This window comes from Glycine max, chromosome 7, assembly GCF_000004515.6.
Source record: "Glycine max cultivar Williams 82 chromosome 7, Glycine_max_v4.0, whole genome shotgun sequence".
Taxonomy (NCBI): Eukaryota; Viridiplantae; Streptophyta; class Magnoliopsida; order Fabales; family Fabaceae; genus Glycine; species Glycine max.
This window is the reverse complement of record NC_038243.2, coordinates 25,852,470-25,866,551: the sequence shown is the minus strand read 5'-3', so window position 1 is coordinate 25,866,551 and position 14,082 is coordinate 25,852,470.

Here is a 14,082-nt window from a genome sequence, read left to right as displayed (position 1 = left end):
TCCTCCTTGCGGGCCCTTTTGGTTTCTTGTTCAAGAGCTCTTGCAGTGGCCGCGTTTTCCTCTTGTAACTCGGTGCACTCCTTCCGGATGTGTGTAGCAGCTGATTTGAACTTCTCCTTGGCGAGTCTCGCCTTCCCTAGCTCTAATTTTAGAGCTCGGACTTCTTCATCTTCCTCCGGAGCTTCGAAGTTCTCCTCATCGATAACTTTCAATTTGGAGAGCCAATCTAAGCCCCGCGTGTGAATTCTTAGCCATCCATGATAACCTCCGATGACGCCGTTTCGGATGCCTCTAAGCTCCTTGTCTTTCCTCAACGGACTCCTCCATGCCTTGTGGATTCTTTGTATAACCTTGAGGCCTTGCGCGCCTAGATCCCTCACAAGGAAAGCCGAGAGACTTTCTTCGGTTGGCGCTCCCCTCATGGGATACCCTAGCTGTCTTATGGCGAGTGCAGGATTATAATTAATACAACCCCTAGTCCCTATCAATGGAACATTAGGATAGTCCCCACACGAGAAAATAACTCCTTGGAACATTAGGATAGTCCCCACACGAGAAAATAACTCCTTCCTTGCCTTCCTTCCAACGAGGAAACCAATTGATCGTGCCGCCCCCTATCTCAGCCAAATGTTGGTCCCAATCGACTCTTCCTTTCTCGGCGCATGAGCGATAGCTTTGAAGCGGACACGGGTGTCTCGTGTCTTGTCGGAATAGGTGTGAAATCAACCACACACAGAGAGCGGGTAAACAACAGACAATCCGTGCACTGTTTTTCTCACACCTCCGGTCAAAGGTGTCGAACAAATCTGCCAAGATAGCTACCACTGGACTTTCCTTGCTATGGTGATATGCGAGGAAAGCATCAATGGCGGCTAAGTCTACCAAGCCGTCAACGTTTGGAAAGAGGACAACCCCAAAAATCAGCAAAGCTAAAACATCCGCAAACGGGCCCTACTTCTCTTGGCTCGCCATATCCCTTTCCTTGCCTTCCAAGTATTTCCGAGGCAGGCCCACTACGCCGTTCCGAATTTGCTTCATGCGATCCAACTCTTTTGCTGAATCTCCAATCACAGCTGCAACCTTGCTCAAGGGAGGAAGAAAGCCGCAGAAAAGATACAGTTTTCTCCCCCCGAGAGGGGATCCTAATATCTCTTCAAACTCTTCAATAGTTGGTACCATTTGGAAGTCCCCAAACGTGAAACACCTCAACGGCTGGTCATAGTATTGGGCGAGGGATACGACAGCTTCCTTAAATACCTCCGCTACGGTCAAATCTAAAATCTTCCCGTAAACTTTGCGGAAGGCTTGCCTTTGGAGGGGTCCCATCAATCGTCCCAATTCCTTGAGGCTAGTGACATCTAGACCTTTAACCTTGACTTGATAAAACCTTTTGCCGTTTTGATTTGTCCCCATCATTTTACCTAAAAAAGGGGTGGATCAAGACTCCGACATGAATGATGCAATGCGTATGCATGAAACGGAAAGAAAACAACACAAAAGGGGTAATTCACACATACGAGACCGCAGAGATCCAATTTTAATGCTACGTTTTGGGCATGACGGCGCCTCAACGTAGCATTAAAAAGGTTACGTATTACTCTAAAGAAACCAAACATCACTAGCAAAACTATAAACTAGTGCTATTTACCAAAAAAATGCATGAGAACGAATGGCACGGAGCGTTTTTGCTCTTTGCCCCTATTTGGGAACCTATAGGACAATATCTAGGGGTCTCTAATAACTACTCCCCAACAATTCATAACTCACACGGCTGTTTTCTAGAGGTATCATCACTCAAGATAATAATATTGTGGCGGTATGGAATATCAGCGACAACACATTATAAAGAGAGAAAGCTCTAGACGAGGTTTCACTATTATCAAGCAAGTCGGAGACCTAGCATGATGATAGATTCACCTCCACTCCTTAAATTCCCATGAACCCGGGTATAGGGCCCCTTTTTTACTCAATCCCGTGGGTGCTTAGAATGCAGTGTAAAGAATGCGAAATAGACAACAGTTATTTACATTTTACACAGTTCAACAAATGCACACACGAAGTTTCACAAATCCACAATTCCTTAAAATAGGCCTAACTCACAAAAAAAGTCCCCAGTGGAGTCGCCAACTGTCGCAACGTGCCCTTCGCGGGCGAGCGAGGGCGAGGCTCACGGGTGCGCTTTCCAAAGGAGGAAAGATGCGCGGAGTCGCCACTAACGTTTATTTGTGGGAAACGTCGGAAAAACCGACGGAAACCGGTCAAAATGAAAATTCTAAGTTCGGGAGTTGTATTTACGTTTGAGGAAGGTATTAGCACCTCTCACGTTTGTCTCAAAGGACAACAATCTATTTTTTAGAATTGTGGAATTGTGTTATCTTAACTTTTATTTTTTTTTATTTTTTGAGGTCGACAAAAGCGGGGCTTTTGCTCCTACGTACCCTCCTTTGGAGAGGAAATCATACCTACGTAGTTCTTTCTTATGCGTGAATCAAGTGATTCTTTTTACTTGAAAGGTGATCATTTTAAGGCGTTGGACCTTAAAAATGATCCATTTTACTTGGTAAGAAACTAAAATGATAAACTTTCAAAATCCCATTTTTGTGGACGAGCTTGACTAGGCGAGTTGATTTTAGCCTTAATTTCACTTTAGTTATTTACTCAATTCAATTAAGAATGAGAAATCCCAAAGAGAAAACGTCCGATTGATCTTTCGCTTTTATTTTACTAAAAGGTATTTTTTGATTATTATATTATTATTTTACCTCTTTTTTTATTTCCAACATGGTTACGGCACGACCGAACGGTCGGAATTCATTTTAACCAAAATTAACGGATGATGCAATTCAAACGATCGGTGGAAATTTATTTTATTTTTAGATTAAGCGAGAAATGACTTAAATAAATGGCTTAAGCACGTCAAAAGGGGGTATAAAAAGTAAATGAAAACGAGAATAAAAATACATGAAACAAAATGTGGACCACCACGGGTACATAGAGTGAATTGAAAAGCTTGGTTTGAGGTACTTACCCGTTGAAGACTGAAGAAAACGAAGAACGAACGATGAATCTTTGAAGAACGGTCGAGAATCTTCACGTAACTACTCACGGAAACGTTACGGAAGCGCCTCGGCTCGAATTTTCTTCACAGAACTAATTTTCCTCAGCAAATTCGAAAGAGAGAGAAGTGTCTAAGGGGCTGAACCCTTTTCTTCTTCACTTCTCCCCCTATTTATAGCAAAATAGGGGAGAAGCTTGCCACCCAGCTCGCCCAGGCGAGCAAGGTTGCTTCCTCCAGAAGCAACAGCCTTCTGGAGGAATCTTCTGGAGGGCCCAAGTGGGCCTGGTTGCTATTTACACCCCCCTGTTTACTAAATGCACCCCCCTTTCTATTTTTTGTAATTCTTTTTCCGTAACGTTAGGAAACTTTACGAATTTCGTAACGATACCTATTTTCCTTCCGCAAGGTTATGAATCCTTACGGATTATGTATTTACTCTTTTTTAGCTTTCGAAGAAGTTACGGAAACTCACGGATTGCGCAAAAACACCTCTTTTCGATTTCCGCCACATTACGGAATTTCACGAATCACGCAAGCCTGCTTCCTTTCGATTTCTGAGACGTCTCGGGACTTCATTTATTTCATGTCATCAAGTAATAATCCCCGGACGAAATTAGGGTATGACAGGTGTCATGAGGCATGTAAAGCATGAAGGACAAACTCAAAGTGTGACTATATGATGTGACAATGGGGTGTAGCAAGCAAATGCTCACCTCCCCCTCTTAAATTTAATTGGATTGGGTTTCTCCCAATTCAATTAAATTTATTTCTCAACACACACATCAAATATTCACTTAATGCACGTGAAATTACAAAACTACCCCTAATACAAAAACTAGTCTAGGTGCCTTAAAATACAAGGGCTGGAAAATCCTACATTTCTAGGGTACCTTACCTACATTATGGAGCCCTAAATACAAGACCCAAAAATAATAAAATCCTAATCTAATATGTACAAAGATAAGTGGACTCATACTTAGCCCATGGGCCCAAAATCTACCTTAAGGCTTATGAGAACCTTAGGGCCTTCTCTTGCATCTCTGGCTCAATCTTCTTGGAGTCTTCTATCCAATGCCCTTAGCGGGTAGGATTGCATCATGTTTTACAAGAACATAACTTTTCAATGAACTATTTGTATGAGTCAAAATATTTTTCAATAATGTCATTTCTCAATGTATTAGAGTCTTAATATAATAAACTGAATATTCATTATTTTTAGTTTTGGATCAAAACCAATTTTCCTAACTTGCTACTCAATTAGGTTGCTTCACTACTTACTCTAAATGACAACAACTACTACAAAAGATATTGGTAATAATAGAAGATATAAGACTAATCTTGAACCTTCAGCTTAACTTTTAAGTGTAGGTCTTGGACATAATATTAAAACATCTACATCACTAAGCGGTCAAGACTCAAGAGCTTTATTCTTCTCAACTAGATTTTACTAATTAAATTTGAATTTTAAAATGAGGCACAATAAGCCTGTGCATTGTCCTCATTTAAATTTTGTTGGATATCCTTGTATTTTATCTATATTAGGTAGCTTTGTTAGTAACCTTGTTCAGAAGGGCAGCAGTGAGTTGTCACTGTCACTGCCCTTCTCTCTCCATCTTGAACTCTATATATATGTCTTTTTTGAAATGAATAAAGGTGTGAGAGAAAGGAGGGAATTTCTGTAACATCCTGGAAACTTCTACCCGGAATTTTTGAAAACGATGTATTTTGAATGATTATATATATATAAGTATTATTCAGTGTATATGCATATATGTTCTTGGTAGAAATAGGAGTAGTGGGGGCAAGAGAAATCCATAACTGGGAGGTTATAGGTTAATTCTTAATTAATTAGTTTAAAAATCATCGTTTTGCGTGCGACTTAGAATTTAACGAAACCAACCTCTGAACCACGCTCGGGGTTTTATTCTGAGCGTTTTGATATATATATTGCTTGCTTTCGAAAACTGGCCCCGACGGACGCAGAGAAACGCGAGGAACTGGAACCAGAGAAACGGCACGCAAACCGAGGCAGGATTTTAGCGTTTCAAAGGTCAGATTTTTCTCACTTTTGTGGCTGAGTGTGGGTCACAGTAAAAAGGGAAAGTGGGCCCTTTTTGCTCCACTCAAATGGGGACATGTGGCAGAGCTTGAATAAAATAATAGAAAAAGAGAAAACCCTTTTATTTTAAAACCAAAAAGCTGTTCTCTCTCCTCACTCAGCCAAAAGAAAGAAATTCAGAAGCCTTTTCTCTCCCTCTCTCAGGTAGCTTTCTCTCTTCTTCATCCACCATTGAAGCTCCAAACAAAGCTTCAACCTTTGGCCATCATTTCTGCCCCAAATCGTGAAAGGAGAGCATTTTCGGGGTCGTGAAGTGCGTGTCTACGAGTGGGACTTCGAAATTTCAGGTTTGGGTGGACTTCTTTCTCCCTTGATTTTCGTGGGTATGGGGTTTTGGGAGATATGATGGGTAGCTTTGTTAGTTTTCTGCTTCATGATAGTTATTTGTGAAGACTCTTGTTGAAAGCTTGTTGAAATTGCCATGTTTGGATGAGTTAAACATACCCATTCTGTTTTAGGGTTTTTATGATGATGCTTGTGATGTTCATGTGCTGAAATTGCTTATGGAAAACTATTAGAGGTGAAGGGTAGAATTAACCTAGGGTTAGAAAGTGAGAATGTGGTGTTGTGAGTGGAAAAAGAGTGAGGCTTTGAGAGTTGGAAGGTTAAATCTGGATTCTGTGGTAAATGGAGGTTAAAGTGAGTTAATCTTAGCTTGAAATGCCATTTAGAACATGTGAGAAAGGTTAGGCTGTGCTAGAGAGAGAAACAAATGACCAAAGTGAACCAAGAGCCATTTTTAGGGCAAAATTGGGTGTTGAGGAGTCAAATTTTGATTCGGTGGAATTTTAGGTGTAAATTCAGTTTGAGCAAGTTTAGATTGATGTTATGGACTTGTGTGAGGTGAGAGTTTGCTTCAAATTTACCTCATTCTAAATTTCACTTCTCAAACCTAGAAAACCCATTGAATGGAGGGGTGTTGGACACCTAGATTCTGTGTTGCTGTGTTTTGAAGTTTGGTTTTGGGTTAGACATGATTGATACATGATTTGGGACTTGTAGGAATTGATTTGGGCAAGATTGGATGAGAGGAAGTGTGATTTTCGAAATCTGCACTTATGCAGAATTTTGCTGTCAAAATAGGTGCAGCAGGATTTTGGCTTTGTGCAGAAAAATGCTTGTGTGTGGTTGGCTGTGGAAAGAGTAGTGCAGAATGAGTTCTGGATGTTTGCTAGTAGATCCCAACGGTCAAAATGTAGGCTTATGTACTATAGACTTCCAGTAAAATTTTGGAGTCGATCCAACGGTTAACGAATTGGATCGAAGGAATTGTTACTGGGGTCTTTAAGTGAGAAAAGCTGTGATTTGGTTGGTGTTTTGGCAGAGTTTTCTGCCTTTGCTCTGTTTTGCTTGGCTGTGATAGCTTGTGCTGTTTGAATGTTGTTTTTCTTGGATGTTGTGGAAGCTTGGGAGGATTGATGGGGACCCGGTGTTGAGAGAAACGAGGATATGGGCTACGTGGGAGTACGTGAGCTCAGTTGGAGGTGGGCAACAGAGGATGGTGGGTTTATGCGCGCATTGTGGACGTGGAAAACTTGTTGTGCACCATCGCCCGACCGCCACCTAGTACCACATGTGATGGGTACCCCATAATCCTACAAGCTTGAGATGAGGAAGTGTTGAAGGGTGAAACTTCCTGCTTTTATTGTTGACCACAGAGTGGTACTTGGAGATATGTCGCGGGGGTCAGGAGACCTTGGGGACGTCAGGTGGGGTGCTATTGCCCAAAACCAAGCTTGACCAATCCCGACCCAACCCGGGCATAGTCGGTCAGTGAGAACCTGTGATGTACCTAAGCAGGCGAGCTCCTGGCAGTCAACAGATAAAAGGAACAAAGACCACAAAGCAAGGAGGCTTGTGGTGGCTGGCCAGCTGTGAAACTTGATTGATATGTGAGATATGGTCTCTGGTAATCGATTACCAAGGGTGGGTAATCGATTACAAGGCTTAAAAATGAAGACAGGAGGCTAAGATGGTCTCTGGTAATCGATTACCACGGGGTGTAATCGATTACCAGGCTTGAAAACGAGGTCAGGAAGCCATGAGGGCTTCTGGTAATCGATTACCAAGGGGGTGTAATCGATTACCAGGCTTAGAAAGGGGACTGGAACATTGTGGAGGCCTCTGGTAATCGATTACCAGCCTGTGTAATCGATTACACAGAGGAATGGGTCACTGGTAATCGATTACCGGGTATGTGTAATCGATTACACAGTGCATTTTTGCATATTTCATGTCCTGAGGCTGTGTAATTCAAGTTTAGCCTCTGGTAATCGATTACCAAGGCTATGTAATCAATTACCAGAGATGAAAAGCCTTAAGATACTCCTTTTAATTGCATATAGTGGTTATGAGACGCATTGTGCGGCGACATAGTTAGATTCTTGTGAAAGAGTCTACCCCTTTCTTTTCTTCCTTGTAGATCGTGATGGCGGCGCAGCTAATCCGTGATCGAGTAGAGATGGAGTGCCTAGAGGGAGTTTGGGAGGCCCTCGAAGGCAACACGAGGTGCTGATTTCGGGGCACCATTCGATTCACGGCTACTTCTTTGGTGCATCCAGATGAACCTGCACGGACGCTTCAGCGCACTGTGGAGTGGATACTACCCACGCCTACACCATATCGTCTAGTGGAGCCCGTCCAAGTGATCGAGGTAACATCATCCGAGGAAGACCCCGAGGAGGATCTGGAGGAGCTACCTCCTGAGCCTGCTGTGGATGCCCTTGACTTTCTAGAGGGTGATGAGGATCCACTTCTTGAGGTGGATTTTCCCGAGGAAGTCATGTCGGCATCTGAGGCAGACTCTACGGAGGATGGTGGTCCGGGGGAGATGGCGATCAGCGGAGGCTCTTCATCCTAGTGGACAGCTCTTTGGATTCGTTTTGTATACTTTTGAGGGTGGGTGTATCTAGGACAGACTGTTGGGTTTACTCTTTTGCTTTTGTATGGGTAGACCTGATGTATAGGCATTTGATGATTGTATACATGTGGCTGAAGCCACCACTATGAACACCTTTGCTCTGGATGACACTATGTATTTTGTAAAACTCCCATATTTTGGACAGCTTTAAATGATGAATGCATTTATGATCGATCTTGTTATTTGAAAAGAAAGCATTAGCAAATTTATTTGTAAAAGAGTTTATCGACCGTATTATATTCTTTTGTTTTCACGTGATGACCTAAAGTAATGGCTGGTACATTCTTCCTTTTGAAAAAGCAAAATAGTTTAGAGATTATGAGCGGTAAGAAAGAAATGACTCTGAATAGAGTTGTGAACTGGCCATTCAGGACTTCATAGTGAGGATTTTCCTTCTAAACCTAGTTATGGTGAAAAGAGAAAGAAATGAGAAAGAAAAAGAAAAAAAAAATTTACCATGGGTTTTGTTATTTAAATTATTACTATTAAACCAGTCATTAATTTAGGGACACCACAATTTCTCCTTTAGTTTCAAGTTGGTACCAGAGTAGGTTCCGACCGTCGTCCGCCGTCCGCCGGCGGCCGCCGTCATCTCCGGCGGATTTTTCCGACGAGACCAGGGTTCAGATCGCCTCGAAAAGCGCAATCCACCCCTGGAACTTGCGCCGCCGTCGGACGCCCCACGCGCCGCTTCTTCCTCGCGCGTGTTCAGGTGTGTGCAGCTCACACGCCGCCGTGCCGACGTCGGAAGCTGCCCCTTCCGGTCTCGGCAGCTTCGTCGTCGCCTCCTGGGTGCGTTTCAGACCTTACCTCCTTCTTCCGGCAAGCCGTTTGGTCAGCTCTTGTGTGTTTTCCTCTCTTGTGTGTTAGGGTTTGTTGTTTGGCTCTTAAATGGCCTCTTCTAGACCTGTTTTTTCATTCTCCGGGACCCCAACCATCACCACTGCAAAGCTGAACTGGAAAAACTACCCTTCGGGGTCTGCTTCCGTGGAGTTGTGTTTCCTTGGTCAAGGACACCATGATCACTTGGAGAAAACCTCAGATTTTGTTTCAGATGATAAAAAACCTGAATGGGAGAAGCTTGATTATCAACTGTGTGTCGTGTTATGGAAATCAATTGAGCCGGATATCTTGGAAATCCTTCGATCATTTAAATCATGTCGTTCCTTTTGAAAGAAAGCCCAAGAAATCTTTGCCAATGATATCCAAAGTTTGTTTGATGCAACCATGAAAGTTGCAACCCTCAAGCAAACCAATCATGACATGATCACTCATGTGGGTAAGGCTCGAGCTGCCGTGGAAGAACTGAGAAAGTTCCTTGTAGCTGATTCATTAGAAGAAGTGAATAGGAAACTTGACAAGTTCTACATGGTTCTTATTTTGAAAATCTTGCATTCAGACTTTGATCATGTGCGTGATCAAGTACTTGCTGGAGACCAGATTCCATCGATGGATTCCCTCATCACTAGGCTTCTCCGCGTGCCTCATTTATTGAAGGATGAGAATCCTACTGATGGAGTGGAGACGTCAACCATGGTTGTGTCTCGAGGAAAAGGAAGTAGTCGCAACAACAGAGGAGGTCGCAGTGGAAGGGGTGGACGTCCTCATTGCACTTACTGCAAGAGGATGGGTCACACCCAAGAGAATTCTTATTCGTTGCATGGGTTTCCCGACAAGGTCACATAGGTCTCTCGTTCAGAGAAAGCAGAGTCTAGATTTTCTGATGAGGAGTATCAGGAGTATTTGAAGCTTAAATCCGAGAAACCCAACAACCAAGCTCAATCCTCATCTGTACCATGTGTTTCAACAGCCTGTATCTCTCAATCCATTGAAGGTTCTAGTCCTTGGATACTCGACTCAGGTGCCTCTGATCATATTTCTGGTAACAAATCCTCCTTTTCATCCTTCTCTTTTCCAAAAATTCCTCACCACGTTACTGTAGCCAATGGTTCCAAGGTTGTGTCTCAAGGAAATGGTCAAGTTTCATTATTTCCTTCTCTGAAATTGAATTCTGTGTTATTCATTCCTCAGTGTCCCTATAATTTAATTTCATTAAGTCAGTTAACGCGTTCGTTAAATTTTTCAATAACCTTTACAGCTATTTCGTTTGTTATTCAGGAACATGGGACGGGGCGACTGATTGGAGAAGGACATGAATCACGAGGAATTTACTACTTGGAATCCAGTCCACTTGGGGCTTGTTTTGCAATCTCAAAGCCCAAATTTTTGCATGATCGTCTAGGTTACCCAAGTTTACCAAAATTGAAGATGATGGTTCCTAGTCTCAAGAATCTTCGAGTCTTAGATTGTGAGTCTTGTCAACTAGGAAAACATGTCAGGTCGTCATTTCCTCAAACTGTACAAAGATGTAACTCGGCTTTCTCTACCATTCATTCTGACATTTGGGGACCAAGTCGTGTTACATCTTTTGGTTTTCGATATTTTGTAACCTTCATTGATGAATTCTCCATATGTACTTGGGTTTATTTAATGAAAGACAGATCTGAACTTTTGCCTATATTCGTGTCTTTTTATCATGAGATTGAGAATCAATTTGGAAAAACAATTAAAATTTTCAGGAGTGACAATGCTAAAGAATATTTCTCTCATGATCTTTCTTCTTTTTTGTCTTCCAAGGGTATTTTACATCAGTCTACATGTCCTCACACACCACAACAAAATGGCATAGCAGAAAGGAAGAATCGTCATCTTCTTGAAATTGCACGCTCCCTAATGTTAAATTCAAATGTTCCTACACATCATTGGGGAGATGCAGTGCTTACTGCTTGTTTCCTAATCAATAGGCTGCCCTCTTCTTCTCTTGAAAACCAAATCCCCCACTCAATCATCTTCCCTCATGATCCACTATTTCATGTCTCTCCTAAAGTGTTTGGTTGTACTTGTTTTGTCCATGATTTGTCTCCTGGTTTAGACAAACTCTCTGCTAGGTCAGTTAAATGCGTCTTCTTGGGTTATTCTCATCTTCAAAAAGGTTACAAATGTTATTCTCCAACCCTGAGAAGATACTACATGTCTCCAGATGTAACCTTCTTTGAAGACACCCCATTCTTCTCACCTTCCAAAGACCATTCTTCATCTCTTCAGGAAGTTCTCCCTATTCCTTCTCCTTATCCTCTATATGACTCCGACCAAAATGTCATTGTTGGTCCCTCTTCCTCACCGGATTCACCTGGAGTTGTATCTTCACCTTTGATTACAGATCAACCCAGGGCAACGCAGATTGGATTTCCAGTACCTGAAGCTTCTCCCCGTGGTTCTCGTTTTTCTTCAACCAGTCCTCCACTCTTGGCTCCTTCCACCTCTTCTTCTCATTCTGACACACATTGGCCCATTGCCATCAGGAAAGGTATTCGCTCTACTCGTAATCCTCATCCTATTTATAATTTCTTAAGTTACCATCGTTTGTCTCCTTCATATAGTTCCTTTGTTTTCTCATTGGCCTCCATTACTATTCCTTCCACTGTCTGTGAGGAACTTGATCATCCTGGCTGGAGACAGGCTATGGTTGATGAGATGCAGGCTCTTGAAGATAATGGTACTTGGGAGCTTGTTCCTCTTCCTCTTGGTAAGACCACTGTGGGTTGTAGATGGGTCTACACTGTTAAAGTTGGGCCTAATGGTAAGGTTGATCGTTAAGGCTCGCTTGGTGGCTAAGGGTTACACACAGGTATATGGCATTGATTACTGTGACACTTTCTCTCCTATCGCCAAACTCACCATTGTTCGTCTGTTTCTTGCTATGGCTGTTATCCGTCACTGGCCCCTCCATCAGCTTGATATTAAGAATGCCTTTCTCCATGGTGATCTTGAGGAGGATATTTATATGGAGCAACCTCCTGGGTTTGTTGCTCAGGGGGAGTATGGTCTTGTTTGTAAGCTTCACCGATCTCTCTATGGGTTGAAGCAATCTCCTCGCGCTTGGTTTGGTAAATTAAGTCATGTTGTCCGCATGTTTGGACTGAAACGAAGTGAAGCTGATCATTCTGTATTTTATTGTCATACATCCCCTGAAAAATGTGTTTATCTAATTGTCTATGTTGATGATATAGTGATTACGGGGAATGATACTACTAAGATCACCCAGCTAAAAGAGCACTTATTCAGTCATTTTCATACCAAAGATTTGGGTCCTTTGAAGTATTTCCTTGGTATTGAAGTAGCTCAATCAGGAGATGGTGTTGTGATCTCTCAGAGAAAGTATGCTCTTGACATTTTAGAAGAAACAGGTATGCAGAATTGTAGACCTGTTGAAAGTCCTATGGATCCAAACCTGAAGCTCATGGCAGATCAAAGTGAAGTTTATCCTAATCCCGAGAGATATCGGAGGCTTGTGGGAAAACTCATTTACCTTACCATTACCAGACCTGATATCTCCTTTGCTGTGGGAGTGGTTAGCCAGTTTATGCAGAATCCTCATTTGGACCATTGGAATGTTGTCATGCGTATTCTGAGATATGTTAAAAAAGCTCATGGTCAAGGGTTATTGTATGAAGACAAGGGTAATACACAACTATCGGGATATTGTGATGCGGATTAGGCTGGTTGTCCCATGGATAGAAGGTCTACATCAGGCTATTGTGTCTTCATTGGAGGAAATCTTATTTCTTGGAAAAGCAAGAAACAGACAGTTATCGCTCGATCCAATGCAGAAGCTGAATATCGATCTATGGCTATGGTTACTTGTGAGCTCATGTGGATTAAACAGTTTCTGCAGGAATTGAGGTTTTGTGAAGAGCTACCAATGAAGTTGTATTGTGATAATCAGGTTGCTCTTCATATTGCCTCAAATCCAGTTTTTCATGAAAGGACTAAGCACATAGAGATTGATTGTCATTTCATTCGAGAGAAGCTTCTGTCCAAGGAGATTGTCACTGAGTTCATTGGTTCTAATGATCAGCCAGCAGATATTTTGACTAAGTCCTTAAGAGGACCTAAAATTCAGATTGTATGTTCCAAGCTTGGTGCATATGATTTATATGCTCCAGCTTGAGGGGGAGTGTTGGATATCCTTGTATTTTATCTATATTAGGTAGCTTTGTTAGTAAGCTTGTTCAGAAGGGCAGCAGTGAGTTGTCACTGTCACTGCCCTTCTCTCTCCATCTTGTACTCTATATATATGTCTTTTTTGAAATGAATAAAGGTGTGAGAGAAAGGAGGGAATTTCTCCTTCAGTTTCAAGTAATTTTAATATGCACTCCAATGATGGCTTTCAGGGGAGAGTTGATCCTTGACAGGCAATATATTCAACTGGGAAAGCAAATTAAATTATAAAAATATATGTATTTTTCATCAGTATATTGAAGACTGCAATGGGTGAAAATTTTGAACAAATTCTAGACTGCAATGGGTGAAAATTTTGAACAAATTCTATCATCTCTGTCTATATACTCTCTCAAGTTTTGTTTGTGATCTCTTTCATTTGTATCTTCTCAGAAGGCCCTAGTCTCTATTTTATCAAATCTCAAACACTATTTTTGGCTGCTTACATACAATAATTTGTGTCTTTGCTTCTAACTACTTAGGCATTTCTCAGTTTCTTTTATTGTCTGTATTATGCAAATCACATCATATGTGTTTCTAACTATTTCTTTGTTTCTTTGTGAGGTAGATAACTAGATAGCATTTTTGCACAACCACTATATATGGTAGCTTTAAGTTGACACGGGATTAAGTTTTTATTTGCCAGAAAATGTTTTTATTATGTTCATTGTTCTAGATATAATTCATTAAATTCCTTTTGTTTGTGTTCTGTAGGTCCTTTTAGTATATTTTACATTTTTTAACAAGGTTTCCAAGCCTCTGCCATTTGCAGCTTCACCATCCATTACATGTCTATGAGCCCACCACTTATCATTGACAATACTGATTGGTATCTTGGCAACATTCAATTTCACATACTTTAGAATGTAGACACAAAATGGAATCAATAACTCAATCACAATCAAACAACCCGAAGCTAGAAAC